The sequence below is a fragment of the Lissotriton vulgaris genome, chromosome 5 (genome assembly GCF_964263255.1).
Source record: "Lissotriton vulgaris chromosome 5, aLisVul1.2, whole genome shotgun sequence".
NCBI lineage: Eukaryota > Metazoa > Chordata > Amphibia > Caudata > Salamandridae > Lissotriton > Lissotriton vulgaris.
In genome coordinates, this window is record NC_141693.1 from 1931746598 (window position 1) to 1931765337 (window position 18740).

General features: G+C 48.5%; 1 protein-coding gene across 1 annotated transcript in view; it reads left to right on the top strand.

Annotated features, from left to right (window-relative positions):
* Positions 1 to 18740, top strand: part of LOC147717776 (N-acetyllactosaminide alpha-1,3-galactosyltransferase-like) — a 78916-nt gene that overhangs the window by 14522 nt on the left and 45654 nt on the right. The window lies entirely within an intron of this gene.

An 18740-nucleotide genomic window follows, 5' to 3' on the forward strand; every position in this document is an offset into this window, starting at 1 on the left:
AGCGCCGGACAGGGTGCGAAGGAGCTCGGCCCCGAAACGAGCAGCCAGGCCCTGCTCGAAAGCCTCAATGTAGTACTGCGGTTGGTTCTGCGGGGCTCCCGCGCGGCGGCTCGGCTGGAGTTGTTGGGGGGGCGTTCGAACTTTCCGTTGGCGACAGGACACCACCTCCTCTGGTGCCGTTGGGGTGTGATGGATTCAGCCCTGGGGAGACAGGCACCCACTCGAGTTCCTCGATGGATGTGCTGGGGGCGAGGTGTGTACTACCTTGTGAGCCCGGATGCACCGCCGACGTCGTGGATGTGCCACAACCCCAGACCTGCGGCTGCACAGCTCCGGGGGCCCGAGGTCGTGCCTTGAAGGCTCCGGGGGCAGGGCGCGAACACGTCCCAGAGGCCGAGCCGCCCCGTGGGGGAGTCCACCGTCCTGGGAGACTTGACCCGCTGGCCTCTGGTCCGAGGCGTCTGATGGGTCCTCGAGCCTTCGAGGGGTCTTCGAGGAGGTCTGAGGGGTCTTCGAGGCGCCCCGTGCAGGAATCTGCCGTCTCGGCGAACCTGTCCCGCTGGCTTCTGGTCTGAGGTGTGAAACAGTGAAGGTATCGGATCCTACATCTGACCAGCCCGGATCTCAACAATAGGAAAAACAGAGCAAGGTGGCTGGACAGGATTATTCAAAAAACCATTACCCAATAACACAGCCAATATGTACCGTGTGACCACTGGATTTGTATTCCAAACAAATTTATTTTCTTTTTCACATAATTTCCACACACTATTTAAGAAAAACAGGCACAAACAGAACCACTGTCAGATCAAAAGGTTCATATATACAGTATCTACAAACATACACATTTACGAATTTGCAACAGTGACTTAAGCAGAATTGATTGAACACGAATTTGCAACAGTGCAGTATACTGCAGGTATGATTTATACATAGTTCAGACCCTGCGCCACTCGAGTGTGACCCAATGAGCATCATCCCCCCATTGAGCACTTCTTTATATGACTTTTAGGGTTGACTGCGAACTACACTATACCTACACTACGGCAACCTTTGTGCCCCCGTGCAGGTAACCATTCTTTGTTTTTCACTGGAGTCTGAGTAGGCTCATTGCAGTACTATGAAGTACTCCTTTGACACCAATTCTGTATTCTCTTGCAGAATCTTTCCCCCAGTCCCTGTCCTGAAGAGAACCTAGAACATCCAGGTTCGAAACGCGTCGACACTACCACCCTGTGGCAACAATAAAGGGTGCAGCTAGGATATAAATTACATCACAATTGTGGACCCTAGTGCTGCAACCCCATAGAAACATCACACCACAGGCTTTTGTAGACAGGCAGGCTTGGTTTTTCGATCTCAAACCCGCTTGTCTTTTGGTTTTTTATTTTCTAGGACTGGTGCTTGTTCTTTGTTCATGTATTTTGTTGCACTGTATATAACTGCAATTCAATTGGACCATTATATATTCTAATGTTTTTTTTGGTGTGTTCAATCAATTCTGCTTAATTCACTGTTGCAAATTCGTAAATGTGTATGTTTGTAGATACTGTATATATGAACCTTTTGATCTGACAGTGGTTCTGTTTGTGCCTGTTTTTCTTAAATAGTGTGTGGAAATTATGTGAAAAAGAAAATAAATTTGTTTGGAATACAAATCCAGTGGTCACACGGTACATATTGGCTGTGTGATTGGGTAATGGTTTTTTGAATAATCCTGTCCAGCCACCTTGCTCTGTTTTTCCTTCTGGTCTGAGGGGCAGGCTGTGACCGCGAACAGAGGTCCAGCCGCCCTGCTCTGAAGACAGTCACCCGATCTATCTAGACTCGCCATTCTCGGGGGGTCGCCATCAAAATGGTCAGCAGCAGCCACTGCTCCATAGGGTCCTGCAGTAGCGGCCCAAGGGACGCCCGGGGCCGGATGAATGGGTACTGGATGGAAGGCAGCTTTTACACCTCCCTTACAGAGGAGCTATTCCACAATCCCTCCCGCCAATTGTCCAACTGGTGCTTAAGGCCTGGAACAACATGCTCTGAACCCTCGGTTGGTCCTGTCGGCTGACCAGGGAAATGCTTTTATGGGCTGAAACATGGCTTAGCCACGTACTTGCACTGTTGCGTTTCGGGCGGTGGGATCTAGTCAGCATATCCCATTTGGGAGACCTGGGTTACCACTCCACAACAGTAATTTACTGACCTACAGGCAGAATTGACTCTCCACTGCATTCATTTCTGTGGGTTTCTACTGGTCAGGTATGCTGTAACCCCCGCATCTCAGACCTGCATGACTGGAGGCCAAAATACTACTTACACACTTCAAACATAATTACATGTTCCTCATACACAAGCCCTTGGTGGCCAACACTCCTGCCACATTGGCTCACTTGAGTGCAGTTGAGTCATCAGAATTGGGCACACTTGATTATGATGACAACTGTAGGGAGGCATTGGCTTCCAGCCCCCCTCCTCCCAATAATGCTGCAATAGCCTCTCAATTCCAAGCCATTCAATTTAAGTACTTACACTGGATTTACTACACCAGGAGGTGGTTGTGGCAAATAGGAGCAGCACCAGAATGCCTAGTGGGATTTATTCTACACAGCATAGAGCCGGCTGTCCTGGAGCCCTTCTGGAAGGGAGTTCTGTTGACTCCCGGAGAGGTCCTTGGGTGGAGACTTCAGAAAAATACCAGACCGGTCCTGCTCCACATCTCTGACTGGAAAACAGAGATACTGATACAAATGACCCCTGCCATGGTTGGGTCTGGTGGTTGCCTGGTGGGACGTTGCCGAACACTGGAGGATTGGAAGCGCGGGCTAAACCACTGCCTTGGCCTAAAACAATCTGTCGTCCAAAAGAGGGGGCTGCCCGCTTAAACATTCAATCAATCATCAGGGATTTGTGAGGCGCAGTACTCGCCTGCAGGGTCTCAAGTCGCTGAGGGTTGAGGTGCATCGAGCAGCTCCCTCTCATCCAAAGAGCCGGTCTTGAGGCTCTTCCTGAATGCTTGCAGTGTGAGGGTTCGTCTGATGCTGAGGGAGAGTTCCTTCCAGGTCTTGCCCGCAATGTAGGAGAAGGTTCTTTCTCCCGTTCTGGCTCTGCAGATGCGTTGGATTTCGGCCAGGGCAAGGTTGACGGAGGTTTCTATAGGATGCGTAAAAGGAGATTCTTTCGTTGAGATAATGTGGTCCGGTGTTGTGGAGGGATTTGTAGGAGTGAGCAGCTTGAAGGTCACTCTCTTTTCGATGGGGAGCCAGTGGAGGTCTTGTAGGTGCTGGGTGATGTGGTCTTCTCGTGGGATGCCGAAGATGAGCCTGGCTGCGGCATTCTGGATGGTATGGAGTTTGAGGAGTAAAGATCTGTTGATTCTGGCATAGAGGGTGTTCCTGTACTCCAGTATGCTGATTATGAGGGCATGGGTGATGGTCTTTCTGGATTCTGGGGGATCCATTTGAAGGACTGAGGTTGCGGGCGTGGTCCGTGGGTGAGGGAGGGTTGCAGAGAACGGTGGTCCGACATGGGGTTGTCCCATGCGTAGGGCGTGGATCCAAGGACAAGGATTTCCGTTTTCTCTGAGTTGAGCTTGAGGCAGCTGCTGCTCATCCAGGACACAACGTCTTTATTTCCTTCCTGGAAGCTGTGTCTGGTGATGTCGGGTTCCTAGGTGAGGGAGAGGATGAGCTGGGTGTCGTTGGCGTAGGATACTATGCTGAGTCTGTGTTTTCTGACGATGGTAGCGAGTGGTCGACGATATAGGTGTTGAAGCGCGTTGGACTGAGTGAGGATCCTTGGGGTACTCCACAGCTGATCTCTGTGGGTTCAGAGAGGAAGGGCAGGAGTTTGATTGTTGAGTTTGGCCGGTGAGGAAGGAGCGTATCCAGTCTAGGGCAGTACCCTGTATGGTGACATCGTGGAGTCAGGCGGTTAGTGTGAGGTGGGAGACGGTGTTGAAGGCTGCGGATATGTCTAGTAGGATGAGGGCAGCCGTGTGGCCTTGGTTGAGGAGTGTGCAGATGTCATCCGTTGGGGCTATGAGGGCGGTATCGGTGATGTGGTTGCCTTGGAATCCGGATTGGGAAGAGTCGAGGATCGAGTTGGATTCAATGAAGTCCGTGAGCTGGTTGATGACTATCTTCTCGGTGACCTTGGCTGAGAAAGAAAGAAGAGAGATGGGTCTGTAGTTTTTGAGGTCTATTGAGTCTGCGGAGGGCTTCTTGAAGAGGGGCTTGACTTCTGCGCATTTCCAGTCATCAGGGAGCATGCCTGTTTCATGGGTGCAGTTGATAGCATGTCGTAGTTTGGGTTCTTTAGCAGAGGCGGCTCTGTGGAAGATGTGCGCCGGCCAGGGATCGGTGGGGGCTCCTGATTGTATGCTCCTCAGGATCTTAGCGGTGTCTTCTGTGGTGACAGGGGTCCAGGTGGTGATGGTAGGCTGGGTGGCGTTGTCGGTGCCTTGGTTCCGTTCATTGAAGTTGCCGTAGAGAGTCCTGATCTTGTGATGGAATTAAGAGCCGGGTTTGTTGCAGAGGTCCTGGGAGGGAGGGATGTCGTAGGATTCGCTGTGGGGTTTGTTGAATTCTTGTATGATGCTGAAGAGCTCTTTACAGCTGCTGGAGTTTAAGAAGATTCTCTCCTGGTAGAAGTTCTTCTTCATGGGTCTGATTAGTTGGCAGTATTCTGTTATGGCGGTGTTGTAGGCGGTGCGTGCTGCAGAGGTTTTGCTGTTTATCCAAGCTTTCGCGAGTCGTCGGCACATGCGCTTGGATTCTCAGGTGGCTTTTGTGGTGCTTTGTCTGTCGGAGTTCTGGAGGGGGTAGAGAGTGTGTTTGCTCAGTCAGTGATCCATCTGTGGAGTTCGTTGGCTGCAGAGTTGACGTTGGTCGTGGTGGGTGGAGGAGTGCATTTGAGGGCGGAGTTGGGGTGCTCTTCGGTAATCTTGCTACAGTTCCTGCGGGGCATGGTATGGGGTTGAGTGTGGTAGGCTTCGAGAAGAAGTGGACGCAGTGGTGGTTGGTCCAGAGGAGTTGTGTGGTGTGGCTAAAGCAAATGTTGTTTCCTCCTGCGAAGATTGGATCGAGTGTGTGTCCTGCCTTGTGGGTGCGGGTGGTGACGAGCTGTTTCAGTCCGATGTTGTCGAAGTTGTCCAGGAGGGCGGTGGAGTTGGGGTCACTGAGGTTGTTGAGGTGGAAATTCAGGTCTCCAACAAGTACGTTGTCTGTGAATGCGAGGGCGTGGGGCGCGATGAGGTCTGCGATGGTAGTGGTGAACGTGAGGCGCGGTCCGGGAGGTCTGTAGGCAAGGGTGCAGCGTAGAGTCCTTCTGGGGGTTGATCTGGACCTGGAAATGGAGGTGTTCCATGGGGGACGAGGAGTCATTTGTGCTGGCTGTAGTCGGAGGGAGTTTTTTGAGTATGATGGAGAGTCCATCTCCAGGGTGGTTGGGGCGGTCTTTCCTCTGGATCTTGTACCCGTCAGGGATGGCGGTTGCAAAGTCATGTGCGAAGCTACCTTTGGTCCAGGTCTTTATGAGCAGAGTGACTTAGGGCGAGAGGATGTTGAGGAAGTCCCAGATTTCTACTGCATGTCTGTGCAGGGAGCACACATTGAGGAGGATGCAGTTCAGGGGTTTGGGTGCGCTGGTGTCCGGTGGGTTGGCGGTGACAGTGGGGGTCTGGAGGTGGGTGAAGGTGCTGCGGCAGTGTCGGCAGGAGAGCTGTCCTTGAGTCGTGATTGGTGTTGAGAGCTGGCAGTTGTTTCTTCCAGGGTTGAGTGCTTGGAGGGTTGCTGAGTCGTAGCGGTGGCAGGTCGGAGGACCAGGGTCCTTTGCGCTGGTTGCGGACAGGCACAGATGGGCTTGCCTTTTGCACAGCAGCCACCATTAAGTAGGGGTCGGGGGAGGGACAGCTGCTGGGGGCGGGAGAGGGAAGACACAGGGGGGAGAGGGCACGGGGCAGCAGCGGTGGGGAGGGGAGCTAAGCGGAAAATTGGGCAGTGAAAAAGGAGGCAGAGAAAGGGAAAAAAGACACAATGAAGGCACAAGGGGGAAAAAAGAAAAAACAAGGCACAATAAAGGCAGAAAGAGACAAGCATTTGCAATGCAATATTTCTTGCATATACGCGAGTTTGAGCTATTGGCATTGTAAATGACAATGCCTTTTATTTATGTTTTGGTTTTTAAAACATAAATAAAAGACATTGTCATTTACAGGGCTAATGGCTTAAACTCACGTAAATGCAAGACCTATTGAATTGCAAATGCTTGTCTTTTCCGATCTGCTTGACGGGTTGATTTGCTGACCGAATCACAGTTACCACAAAAAATGGAAGGCAGCACAATCACAGGCTAAATGAAGAAATGACATTGTAAGAGGCGTCTCGTGGTCTTCAAGTCCTAAAACTGGCCATGTATATAACTAGAGCGTTGCCCAATCATCGGCTCCTTCTCTTCGAGGTAAAACTGATCGTCAACACGATGCAGGTAAACACGACTTCCCTCCGAATACTCCCCGTCATCTTTAAAGCTTCCTCTACCAATGAGCTCCGTCCTTGTACTAATCTGTAGAATCTGTGTAAAGATGATCAAACACACAGCTAGGAGTAAAGGTTGACGTTTAATCGGATCCTAGTAAACAAATAACATAAGCGACCTCAGCCACAGCAACGGCTCAGGCGGGTGACACTTCGCACTCTCTCAGGCGCTCGGCTTGGAACGCTAGTCGCGGTGACATTCTGAATGATGTCACCGCGAGCCGCTCCATTCTCTGCAGAGTTGCCGGGGGAGGAGAGAGTGGAAGATACCACACATCCCCCTCCCCTGCGGAAAGAAACAAAAGCACTGAACATAACAGCAAAATATTACAGGCAGATTACATCATCACATACTGTTCAAAATGTCTGGGTGGCCTGATCATTCTCCGGCTGGTCCTACCACCTGGGTGGGAGACAGGCCACCGTTTCTTGGGAGGGAGACCACTGTTCCTCTCGGGGTCGCCCTCACCCTCCCTGCCACTACCTGAACTTTGACCGGATGGGCAAAACTTCACTACTCTCTCCAGGTTCCAAATCTTCCCTTCCTGGGTCTTCACAGCATTCCTGAACAATTTAGTGATCTTGGTTGGCCTACTGTATTCTGACCAACTTGCCCTGCCAGTGGGTGTCCTGATCTTAATGTCATCACCTAATTTGAAACCATCCTCCCGTGTAGAGTTAAGCCTGTCGAATCTTTCTTTCCTTTCACCCATAGCTTCTTTCTGTCTCACTAACCCTCTCGCCTCTCTGGAGTGGTCTGACCAACCCTTATGCCACCCCATCCACCCTGGTGACAGTCTGGTGTTGGGTATCCTTCCTCGGAGCATTTCAAACGAGGTTACTCCCGTCGTCTGGTGCGGGGTGAACCTGTATGCTTCTAAGCGCTTCCATACTTCTTCCTTCCAATTCATGCTGCTGGCCTTGGCTAACTGGATACTCTCCTTGAGGGTCTTATTAAAACGCTCTACCATGCCATTTGTCCCAGGGTGATACAGGGCACAACGCTTGTGTGTGATTCCTATCTCCTCAAGGAAATCATCCATCTCTTTAGAACACAGCTGTACCCCATTGTCTGTGAGTAGGCTGCTGGGTAATCCTTCCCTTTCAAACAGCCCTCGAAGGAACTCGATGACGGTCTTGGTTGTGATTTCGCTCACCAACTTCACTTCCGGCCACCTGGAGTACAGATCCATGAGCACCAGAATATATGGCGTGCGCACCTCTCCTGTCAACGGACCAACAATGTCCAACGCCAACTCTTCCCAGGGTCCTGATGGTGGTGTTCTGCACACCATTGGAGGTGTCAGTTGCTTTAGTACCTTGTCGCTGATGCCACACGGAATGCAGTCTCTCACCTTCCTTTCAATAGCAAGGTCCATGCTCGGCCACCAATAATCTTCTCTCAGCCTTTGCTTGGTCTTGGTGATGCCCAGGTGGCCATCGTGAGCCATGTCAATGAGATTCTCTCCCACCGTCACTGGAGGTACTAACCTCGTTCCCCTGAACAGACATTCGTCGATCACTGACAATTCATCTTTTACCATCCAGAATGGCCGAAGGGCCTCCACTCGTTTATCTTCGTGTTTCCACCTGTCTTTTACTCTCTTGCACACCTCATCCAGGACTCCGTCATCCTTTAGTGCACACTTCCAGGTTTCTTCACCTATCGCTCTCTGGATGGCACAAACATTTTCCATTTGGCGATCTTCCAGCTCTTCTTCCATCCTGTCATGCGCTTCGTTCTCATCACTTTCTTTCACCAGCCTTGACAAGCAGTCGGCCGCCAGATTCCAGATTCCGGGTTCCAGGGACGTACTCGACATTGAAAGTGTACTCCTGAAGGCCAACAACCCAGCGCCTGATCCTACTGGAGATCGCATCCAACCCTTTCTTACTGAATACTTCCACCAATGGCTTGTGGTCGGTACGAAGGACGAACGTTGTGCCCCACAGGAAATCCCTAAATTTGTTCAATGCCCAGAATAGTGTGGAGAAGTGTGGCTCAGGGGTTAGAGGCGGCAGACCCGGAAGCTGAGATTGCCCCTGGACCAGGGTTCAATTCCCCGCCTCGACGGGGCTTAGGCTCAATAATTCCACGGACTCGATAATTCTCGCTCCGGTGCCTACTCGACTCACGGGTTCACACTCTGCGACTCTGGGCAATAGCTTGCTTAATCTCCACAACGGCCCCTCTCGGCTGGATGCCTGGCTTTCACCTTGTGGATACCCTGCTGGGGTTATCTCACAGGGGAATACCAGGACGGGTTCCCAAAGCAAGCGCTTAGATACCTGCGATGTGGGTGATTTGCTCTATATAAATACATGTACAATACTGCCAAGGCTTCTTTTTCGATCACGGAGTAGTTGTCTTCCGACTTTTGAAGGGATCTTGAGGTGAAGGCTATAGTGTCTTCTCCGTCCTTGCTTGCTTGTGTGAGCACCGCACCTAGCCCTTTGGCACTTGCATCCGTGGTGACTATTGTCGTCCGATTGGGTATGTACGACTTCAAACTGGGTGCTTGTGCAAGAGCGTTCTTCACGTCCTCGAACTCCCTCTGACACTCCTGACTCCAATTGAACACAGTCTTTTTTTTCAACAACAGTCTGATGGCATGCGTTCTCCCTGCGAGGTTCCGTATAAATTTGCCATAGAACTCTAGCATACCCATGAAAGATCTGATCTCTTCCTTGCTCTTCGGGGGCGCCAGATTTACAATGGCGTTCTGGAGCTCTGTCTTGGGACGGATTCCTTCAGCCGTCACTTTGTGTCCCAAGAAGTCCAGTTCAGCACACCTAAACACGCACTTTTCTCTCCTCACTGTTAGTCCTTGTGACCTAAACCTGGCTAACACTTGTCTCAGTCTCTTATCATGCTCTCCATGATCTCTGGCGAACACTAGAACGTCGTCTTGGTAGCATACAACCCCAGAAATCTCCTTCAAGATGTTTCCCATGAGCCTCTGGAACACGGCTGCCGCAGAGACCAACCCGAACGGCATCCTTTTGAACTTGTACGGGCCCATGGGAGTCACAAACGCTGTGAGTTCTTGTGACTCTTCATGAAGTTTGATTTGAAAGTAGGCTGAGGTAAGGTCAAGTGTGGAGAATACTCTTGCACCCTCTAGCATGCTCATCATCTGGGTGATATTGGGCAGCGGGAAGCGGTCGACCACAATCTCCTTGTTCAAAGCCCTAAGGTCGATGCACAACCGAGCAGACCCATCCTTCTTATGTGCGGCCACGATGGGCGCCAACCGGTTCAATAACCCCTGCCTTGCACAATTTCTCAAGTTCAGCTCTCACCGCTTCTTGGATGGCAATGGGTAGCTTCCTGACCTTGGCTACCACCGGCTTCGCATTTTCCTTCAATTTGATCTTGTGGCAGTAGTTCTTCAAGCAACCCAGCTCTTCTCTGAATACTTCCTTGAACTCTGTCACTAAACCCTCTTCCAGCTCTTCTATCTCTTGTATCAAAATTTGGGGATTGCTGTTAGGATTCAGGTATACTCCCAACTCCTTCTGTGCTTGCCAACCCAAGATGTTCTCACCGACAGTGGACACATAAACCTTGGACGTTGTTGTTCTGTCTTTGTATTCGATAGTGTTCCAAAAGTATCCTTTCATTGCGATTGGGCGACCCGCATATCCCCCGGGTCTCACATCCCATTTTCTTCAAGATTATCTTCCCCTTGGATACACGTGAAAACTCTTTAGCACTGATAATAGTTATCCTTGAACAGGAATCGAACAGTGCTTCCAACTCGGTGCCTTTTACTTTTATGGTGTCTTTAGGGCTGCAGACCAGGCCTTCCTCTACTTGCACAACTATTTCATCGCAGACTGTGTTAGTCCTGTCCTTACCCTGTCTATTGAATCCCTGTCCGCTTTTGCAATACTGCCTGAAATGGCCCCTCTTCCCACATTTGTTGCATGTGAACTTGAGGGCAGGGCACTCTTTATCATTGGCCATGTGCCCTTGCTTTCCGCACCTGTAACAGGCACCCTTAAATGACCATCCCGGTTTGTCTTCTTTTTGTTCCTTGATCATAGTCTTCTGGCCCTTGATCACAGACACAGCCTCCAACTCAGTCACTACCTCGCTCACTTTGGGTTTGTCTTCACCTCTCTTCTCCCCACTGTCCTGTTTTATCTCACTCACGCACTGTAGCATATGTTCCACCTGTTTGGCTATTATTAGGACCTCTCTTAGGGGTGGGTCGTCTTTAAGCCACAATTCCTCCCGTACCCGCTGCATCCTGCATGCTAACACGAACTGGTCCCTGATCCTTTCCTCGCTTGCCCCACCAAATTTGCATGTCGCAGCTAGTTTCCTACGGTCAGAGACGAAATCTTCTATATATTCCCCTTCCTTCTGTACTCTCTTCCCAAAATGATACCGCTCCATTATGGTACTAGTCTTCGGGAGATAGTGCAAATCTAGTTTTTTCAAGCTTATCTCTAGTTCATTTAGACCTCTCGCTTCACCTAGGTCTGGGAGGTGATCAAGAACCTCTTCCCCCTCCGCTCCCAGGTAATATGCTAACAGTGCAACCTTCCTCTCTAACCCAAGATTAGGGCCACACACAGTAGCATAATTTAAAAACACCTTTTTCCACTTTTTTCCACTGAATAGCAGGATCCCCTGGGTTGGTCAAGAAGAAGGGTGGGGGCGTCACACTTTGCATGTTTGCATGTTTACAGTTGTACTGGAGAACTTTTCCCCTTCTCTTGCTACCGTAACAATACTTTGCAATGTGCACAGGGAATGTACAGAGAAATTAAATGACTAGTTACCCTAAACCAAGGCTGTTTATGCACATTACAAAAAAGTTTCTCTGTGCAAAACACATTCACTGCATTATACAGGCAATTCAACCAGTTCCAAAGTCAACCACCGGGTGGCACTGTGGCGTACAAGTCTGTTCTCCTTGAGATGGATATGATCTTTACTCTCTCCCACTTGTTGCTCACAACCAGGATGTTCCCAGTTCGATGAGGCTACAGCGCCGATCTCCTCCTTACAACATCGGAGGTACAAAAGAAAGTCTTGCTCCCCTGAGTGCAGATGGCGAAGGATAATGGAGGGAAAAGGTGAGGTTTGGCGCTACACGAGGAGATGAGGGTTTTTCTTCTTAGAGCTCCGTGCAGGGCCAACTCCGCTATGCGCTGTCGGGATGGGGTCAAACACAGTCTCGAGGGGGGGGGGGGGGGGGGGGTGCTACTGCCCCGACCTGTACTCTGGATCGCTATACGCTAGCGCTGCCAGCACCACCACCAGTCTCTGAGCCAATATATTCCAAGGCACCGGCAGACACTTCAGGCGCTAGTCCGCCACGCTTTATTCACCTCTAGACACAGGCCCTCCTTCCTCAAGTGACGAGAAACCTCCGCTTCCTTCCACTATTTGTGCCACTCTCACACGTGATGTCCACCACTAGTGCTTACACTGTCCGCAGCATAGTCCGCCCGCACACATTTTTCTCTACTCACGATACGATTTTCTTTCGTCATAAATTGCTTGTGTTGTGAGTCAGCTTCCGCCGCCGGTGTCGCCTTTCCTTCTCATACGTTTGCAGCCCTTCAGTCTGCATTCACCACATACTGTATTTCTCTTCACTTGGGAATCTCGTACTTCATTAGCGTGTTGAGGTCGCTGTGCAGGGATGATCCTCGTCGCCAGTGTAGAATCCGTGTAAAGATGACCAAACACACAGCTAGGAGTAAAGGTTGACGTTTAATCGGATCCTAGTAAACAAATAACGTAAGCGACCTCAGCCACAGCAACGGCTCCGGCGGGTGACACTTCGCACTCTCTCAGGCGCTCGGCTTGGAACGCTGGTCGCGGTGACATTCTGAATGATGTCACCGCGAGCCGCTCCATTCTCTGCAGAGTTGCCGGGGGAGGAGAGAGTGGAAGATACCACATAATCCTTAGACATAAAAGCTCGCCTTATGAAAAACACACCAACAGCCAGTTTCGCAACAAGCTAACTTTCGTGCCACCTACACACAGGCTCACAACATGAGACATACTTGGAACTATGATAAACTGCAGGAAATCCAAAGCTGCAGGCTGCCAAAGGAAAGCTTTTTCCAAGAAGCGACAACTGCGCCTGCCTGGAAAGCTTCTCCCTCGAACCAAATAGCAAAATCAAAATAGGTTGGGTTTTTTCAGCCTCATTTAAAATGTTACTTGTAGAAAAGTTTCAATATGATTTTGACTTGCAGGTTGCGCAACTATTTATTAGTCACCAACTAGAGGGCAAGTGAACACTATACCACGTGACGCGCCAGAGGGGTTGCAGAGCAGTCGATCTGACACGGACAGTTTATAACGCTCTGGAAAATGAATCATTTGTTAAGAATTGGGCAGGCTGCTTTCATTTACGGGGTCGAATTTCGTTTTGAATGACCGCAGTGGTACCTGAAGTCTGTATTCCCAGATATACTATGCATAAGGTCACATAAAAAGTGTCAAAGACGTAAAAGTAAGCTGTCTGCTGAAGTTTAATAGACACATCCAGTTAATGCAAGCCTGTTCCAGGGTGAAAAATAGGAAATAGAACCTTAGAATACTTATGAAATTCCTGAGCCACCTTATGGACAAATTCTGGACCTGTGATAAAAAAAATCATGCGATCAAGCAAGATACATAGTAGATACAGAGCAGTAGCGGCTGGTGATATTTGAAAGTGGTGAGCATAAAAATATTGGCGTACTGCACTGAGGCGAACGAGCATAGCGAGCGAGCCCTAGCAACCTACAGTGGGTTCGGGGATTCTCCCCCGTCTGAGAAAATGTTTAAAAATAGAGTGGATAAATGGTGCATTTCCAAGCAAAATTGAGGAAGCAGGAAGGTTAATAAAGCAATACGATTTAATTATTTAGCATTTAAGAAATTGCCAATTTTTATGAGCTAAAGAGGACAATATTTGCGTATGCTGTTACCATTTGCCCATATAAATTTTTGTACACACTTATACACTTGTAATGGTTTTAACTATACAACAAATACATTCATTGAATGTGCAGTGCTGTACTTCAATATGATGACACTAATGCCTTAAATGAATTCTGTTTTCATGCAAGAAACACCATTTAAAAAAAAGTGCAACAGTGCCTTCACTACAATATTCTGAATGAGAGAGCCAAGGGGAGTTGTATGAGGGAGTGAAACCAAGAGGAGCTGTGTGAGGGAGAGTTTGTGCTATATAAAACTGCAAAAAAAGGAAAGAAAGAAAGGGCCATGAACACTGTGTCCTCTCTCTCTCTCAGATATGAGCACCTGGGCACAGCAGTTACAGGCTTTGGTGCATGCTTCAGGCTGGGGCACCAACACAAGTGTGAGGATTCAAAAACAAAGGACCTTGAACAATACCCCTGAAACAGCATGTACATAGAGCTTAAAGCGACAGGGATTAATATATTCCAAATTCATTGCTGGAAGCCCTGTCCGAGGAGAGGAATAGTTAATAAATTAATGCACGACTATATACATGTAGACCTAAATATATATGTAGGGGAGAGGTTGTGGCGTTACTGCCAGAGCGGTCTACTTTGGAACTAGGGAACCAGGTTCGAGTCTTGGCATCAGCTCAATGTCCTGTGATTCTGGGCAAATCACTTCATCTCCTGGCACCTAAAGAAAATTAATGTGTCTTTGTTTAATATAGCATACATGTAAAGCGCTCCAATACCTGTGGGTCGAGGTCACGTTATATAAAACTGCCCAAATATATATATTTTGGCAGACATTGTGACTGGCCCACTTGGGCTCTATTTAGATTGTGTACAATTGTTGTGTCATGACTTTTGGACTAATGCTGCTGGCCTAAATATGAGCATAATTTTTACAGATACTGGATATTCAGATTCGACACAAAGTAATGGGCTAACGCTCGTGTACATAGATAAAATTAATTATCGTTTATATACATTGTTGTTTTTCTATCAATTTGTGTCTTGTAAATATGCTCTTTTATTTATAAAATCTGTACATCTGATTTTATTAATTGTGTAATCTTACTGAGTAAAAACTAGGTGTTTCATTGGGGCACTCTCGGTTGATTGCACAAACGCAGCGTTTCAATGTAAAGTATTTTTTCCATTTTCATGATACACTCCAATGCACTGTCACTTTAAATGCTCTGCTCACTGTCATGCAGTTTGTCATGTGATCAAGCCTTCTCGGAGGCGAAACGCGTCATGGCGGCAGCGCTGGCTTTATCGAATTAAACCACCCTTGCACCAGCACCTTTGGGTCGACTCTTTGTTGCTTTGCATTTGGCATTTGTTGTCTTTTGAGTGACAAGCTTCGTCATATATATATATATATATATATATATATATATATATATATATATATATATATTTGGCGTTAAATGCTAGCAATATGTCTTATCAGCACATTTTGGAATACAAAGAAGCACCCCACGTGCTCACCCACGCCGCTTGCAGGCAGTAGACAGATCTTAACAGCAAGCAGTTTAACCCTGTGACATATCGTACTGTTTGTTTGCTTGGCACAGTGCACTGCTCTTAACACAAGCCCATCCCGCTTCCAAATGTTGTTACTACAACAACAAACATCCACCTGTAACACATGCCTGGAAGGCAGACAAGAGTTTACAGACTCCCTCTCGGCAAGGGTCGTGTGCCCACTCTCCACTAAAGTACCACAGGGTAACAAATGCCTCCCTGGCTTCCGTATAAAACAGCACTTAAGGTCTTTAAAGCATGCCCCAGACCCCTCCCTGTAGTGTCATGGGGCAACCGCCCCCTTCGGCACACATGGAAGGCCATAATGGCCTACTTCTGAGCGGCAGACCCCCAGGAAAGGCAACATGAGTAAGTAAGGCCTACAAAAAGAGAAGGTGATAAGGACACATATGCTATTGCAGAGGAACATTTACAATCGAGCGACTTCGCAGTATGGAACATTATAGACTTATGGGGGCTGTCACAGTGAGTCATTTGAAACAGGCTCAGAATTTTAACATTGCAAAATATATCATTTTAGAGCCCAACCCCATCTGAGGCAGAACTACCCAAGGCACAAGTATTTATAAAATTTACACTGAAAAACAGTGTAACAAAATCCAAAGTGAAGAGAGGCATGCACTTTGTACAGACTACATATTCTCCAATTGTATCCCTGCCTTCTCTTTATTTCTGATTTGGTTCTGTCCAGTGCCAAAAGAATAAATCATCACCCAGCCCAGATCTCTGTACTGGGGTGAATGTATGACATTGTTCTCCATTCTGTCCATCAACTGTTGTTTTTGCATTTGTCACCCCGAGTGGGACGGGTATGGTCAGACAGAGTCCTGTGCTCTCCATGCCACTGGAATCAAGCTATCCTGGTGGATGAGGGCTCAAAGCCCGAAACCGGTCCTAGGACACTTGTTTCCAGCCCAGGGAGGACCTGGCTTGGCAGTTCGGGCTGGACTGTTCCCATGGGGCACAGGGTCAAGACTAACCCGGGATGAAGCACTACGCTACGCTCGCGTAGTTTGCATAGTTTGTGCAACTTCGCACTACGCGAGCTGCACGTAGCACAGTGCGAACACGCGCAGCGTAGCGTAGTGCAGCGGTCATTTTCTGCTTGTTTGCGGTCCTCAATGTCATGTTTGAGACCGCGAGTAAGCAAAATGACATCCCAGCGAGACTCTCAACGCGGGGAGGTCAGGTTTCTCATTGCGAGTGGTCGTGCATGCTCGCGACCGCTCGCGATGAGAAACTACCAGTTCGCGTTGAGAAAGCTGCTGCTCGAGTAAAAATCTACTTGAGCGGCAGAAAACTACAGCTCGCACTGTGCAAGATGCCGTTTTCAATGATTGCACAGTGTCGGATGCTTGTTCGCACTGTGCAATCATTTAAAATGCATCTTGCACAGTGCGAACATGCTAATACGCAGCTCGCGTAGTGCTACGTGAAGTTTGCGTAGTGCGAAGTGCACTTCGCGTAGCGTTACTTCGCAAACTACGTCCACCCTTAGTCAATACTGATTTGCATATGGCTAGGTTCAAACTGGAATGGCATGGTGAGCCAAAAAACGATGGATTTAGGCCCAGATCTCTGTACTGGGGTGAACGTATGACATTGTTCTGCATTCTGTCCATCAACTGTTGTTTTTGCATTTGTCACCACAAGTGGGACGGGTATGCTCAGACATGAGTCCTGTGCTCTCCATGCCACTGGAATCAAGCTATCCTGGCTGATGAGGGCTGAAAGCCCGAAACCGGTCCTAGGATGCTTGTATCCAGTCCAGGGAGGACCTGCCTTGGCAGTTTGGGCTGAACTGTTCCCATGGGGCACAGGGTCAAGACTGATTTGCATATGGCTGGGTTCAAACTGGAATGGCATGGTTAGCAAAAAAAACGATGGATTTAGGCCCAGATCTCTGTACTGGGGTGAATGTATGGCATTGTTCTGCATTCAGTCCATCAACTGTTGTTTTTGCATTAGCCATAGGTAAGTGTGCAGAAAATACATTATGAATTAACACAATATTTTAAATTCTTAACGCGCAAGTGCTCAACATCACAGTTCTGAAAAAAGGGTTCCAGGAGAGTCAAATGCACAATAAAAGAATAGGTCGAATTTTCAGCCGATTAGCTGCTAAAAGAAAACTCAGTAATAACTATCCGTTGTCATTTCCATTGAAAATTAGCTTGTAGCATTACCCTCCCTCCTCTCCCCGCAGTCTCATATCATGAAGTCAGGTTCTAGAGTTAGCGTATGCCTCATGCACAGTGCTTTAAATGAGCCGGTACTCACCGGTACTGAGTACCGGCGCTTCTCAATTTTCTCCCCTAGAGTACCGGAACTTCTCCTTGTGTCAAGAGAGTACCGGTACTCCTAGAGGCAAGCTGGGGTCGGGCTCTGGGGTATGAGATTTCATGTAGGAGTGGGCGGAATTGGCGTAGTCGCGCTACGTATAGCTCCGCGAAACAGTAAAAAATCTCTGCGAGCACACAAAAGTTCTGCAAACACACGGAATTGCTTGTTCTGCCAGTTCACAATGCTTTTTTCCTGTTTGCAAACGCTATTTGCGTGGTCGGGAGAAATATTTTGGGAACACACATTTTGAAAGCGCGAATAAGCAAACAGTTCCACGAAGCCGCAGATCGTGGAATTTTTGGCAATTACCCAAATTCCACAACTTCCACGAGCGGAACGGAATTTACCGCCCAGTTCTAATTTCATGCAGCGCAGGTGCTGCTGAATACCTTCAGGGGGAGCTTGTCTGTCAGGCGCTCTGACAGTAAATAGTGAGTGTATTCCAGCGCTAGGTTGCTGCTGCTGCTTCTGCCGCTGCCTTGCACTCTTTACTGACAGCGTGACAGGAATAAGGAGATATGGCCTGATGGACAGAGCTCCCCAAATTGGAACTTTTGCGTTGTCAGTTAGAGTGTAAGGCTGCTGCGCTGGAATACACTGTCATAGCGCCCAACGCCTTTGGCTAAGTTCAACTCATGTATACTGTGCCCAATTAGTACTTTTTAGCAATTATATATAGCGCATACTTGGCAGGAGGGTATTAAAGCACTTTAAATGAGTAGTGCAAGTTCTATACAAAAGCATACTTTATTTTATTTTTATGGCACAGAGACAGAGAGCTGAAATCCCAGGTTCTGCTCAACATCCTGTTCATCTGGGTGATCTCCCTGTACCATAAAAACAACAAAACAGAGATGTTTTCATGTAAAACTTCTGCTTCTCAAGTAAAAAGCTTTAATGCCCTTAATATTCGCACAATATAAAACTGCAAAAAACACCAATTACAACATGCACGTATGAAGAAACTTGGCCGAAAGACACTAGACCGCTTTTGCATTGAATAAGAAAATGCCACCATTGCTAAATACCTGCCTGGAAGCCACGCCCCCAGACACGCCCCTACGAGACCCTCAAGACTCATCCCAATACATTTGGGGCCTCATTTATGAGAAATGATGCAGCGCTGTGTGAAAGCAGCGATGCGTCGCTTCTCAGTGCGCACTCCTTGCGGCATACCTGATGCGTCATATTTAATGGATGACGCATCATGTCGCAAGGAGTTACAGATACGCCAGCATTTCTGACGTATCTGTAAGCACAAAAGTGACGCATGCTGGAGTGTGTCACAAAAGTGACGCAACTCCAGCAATGCGTCCTTTCACATGGGGCAAGCCCCATGTGAAAGGGCCTGCAACAGTCTTACGCCTGCTG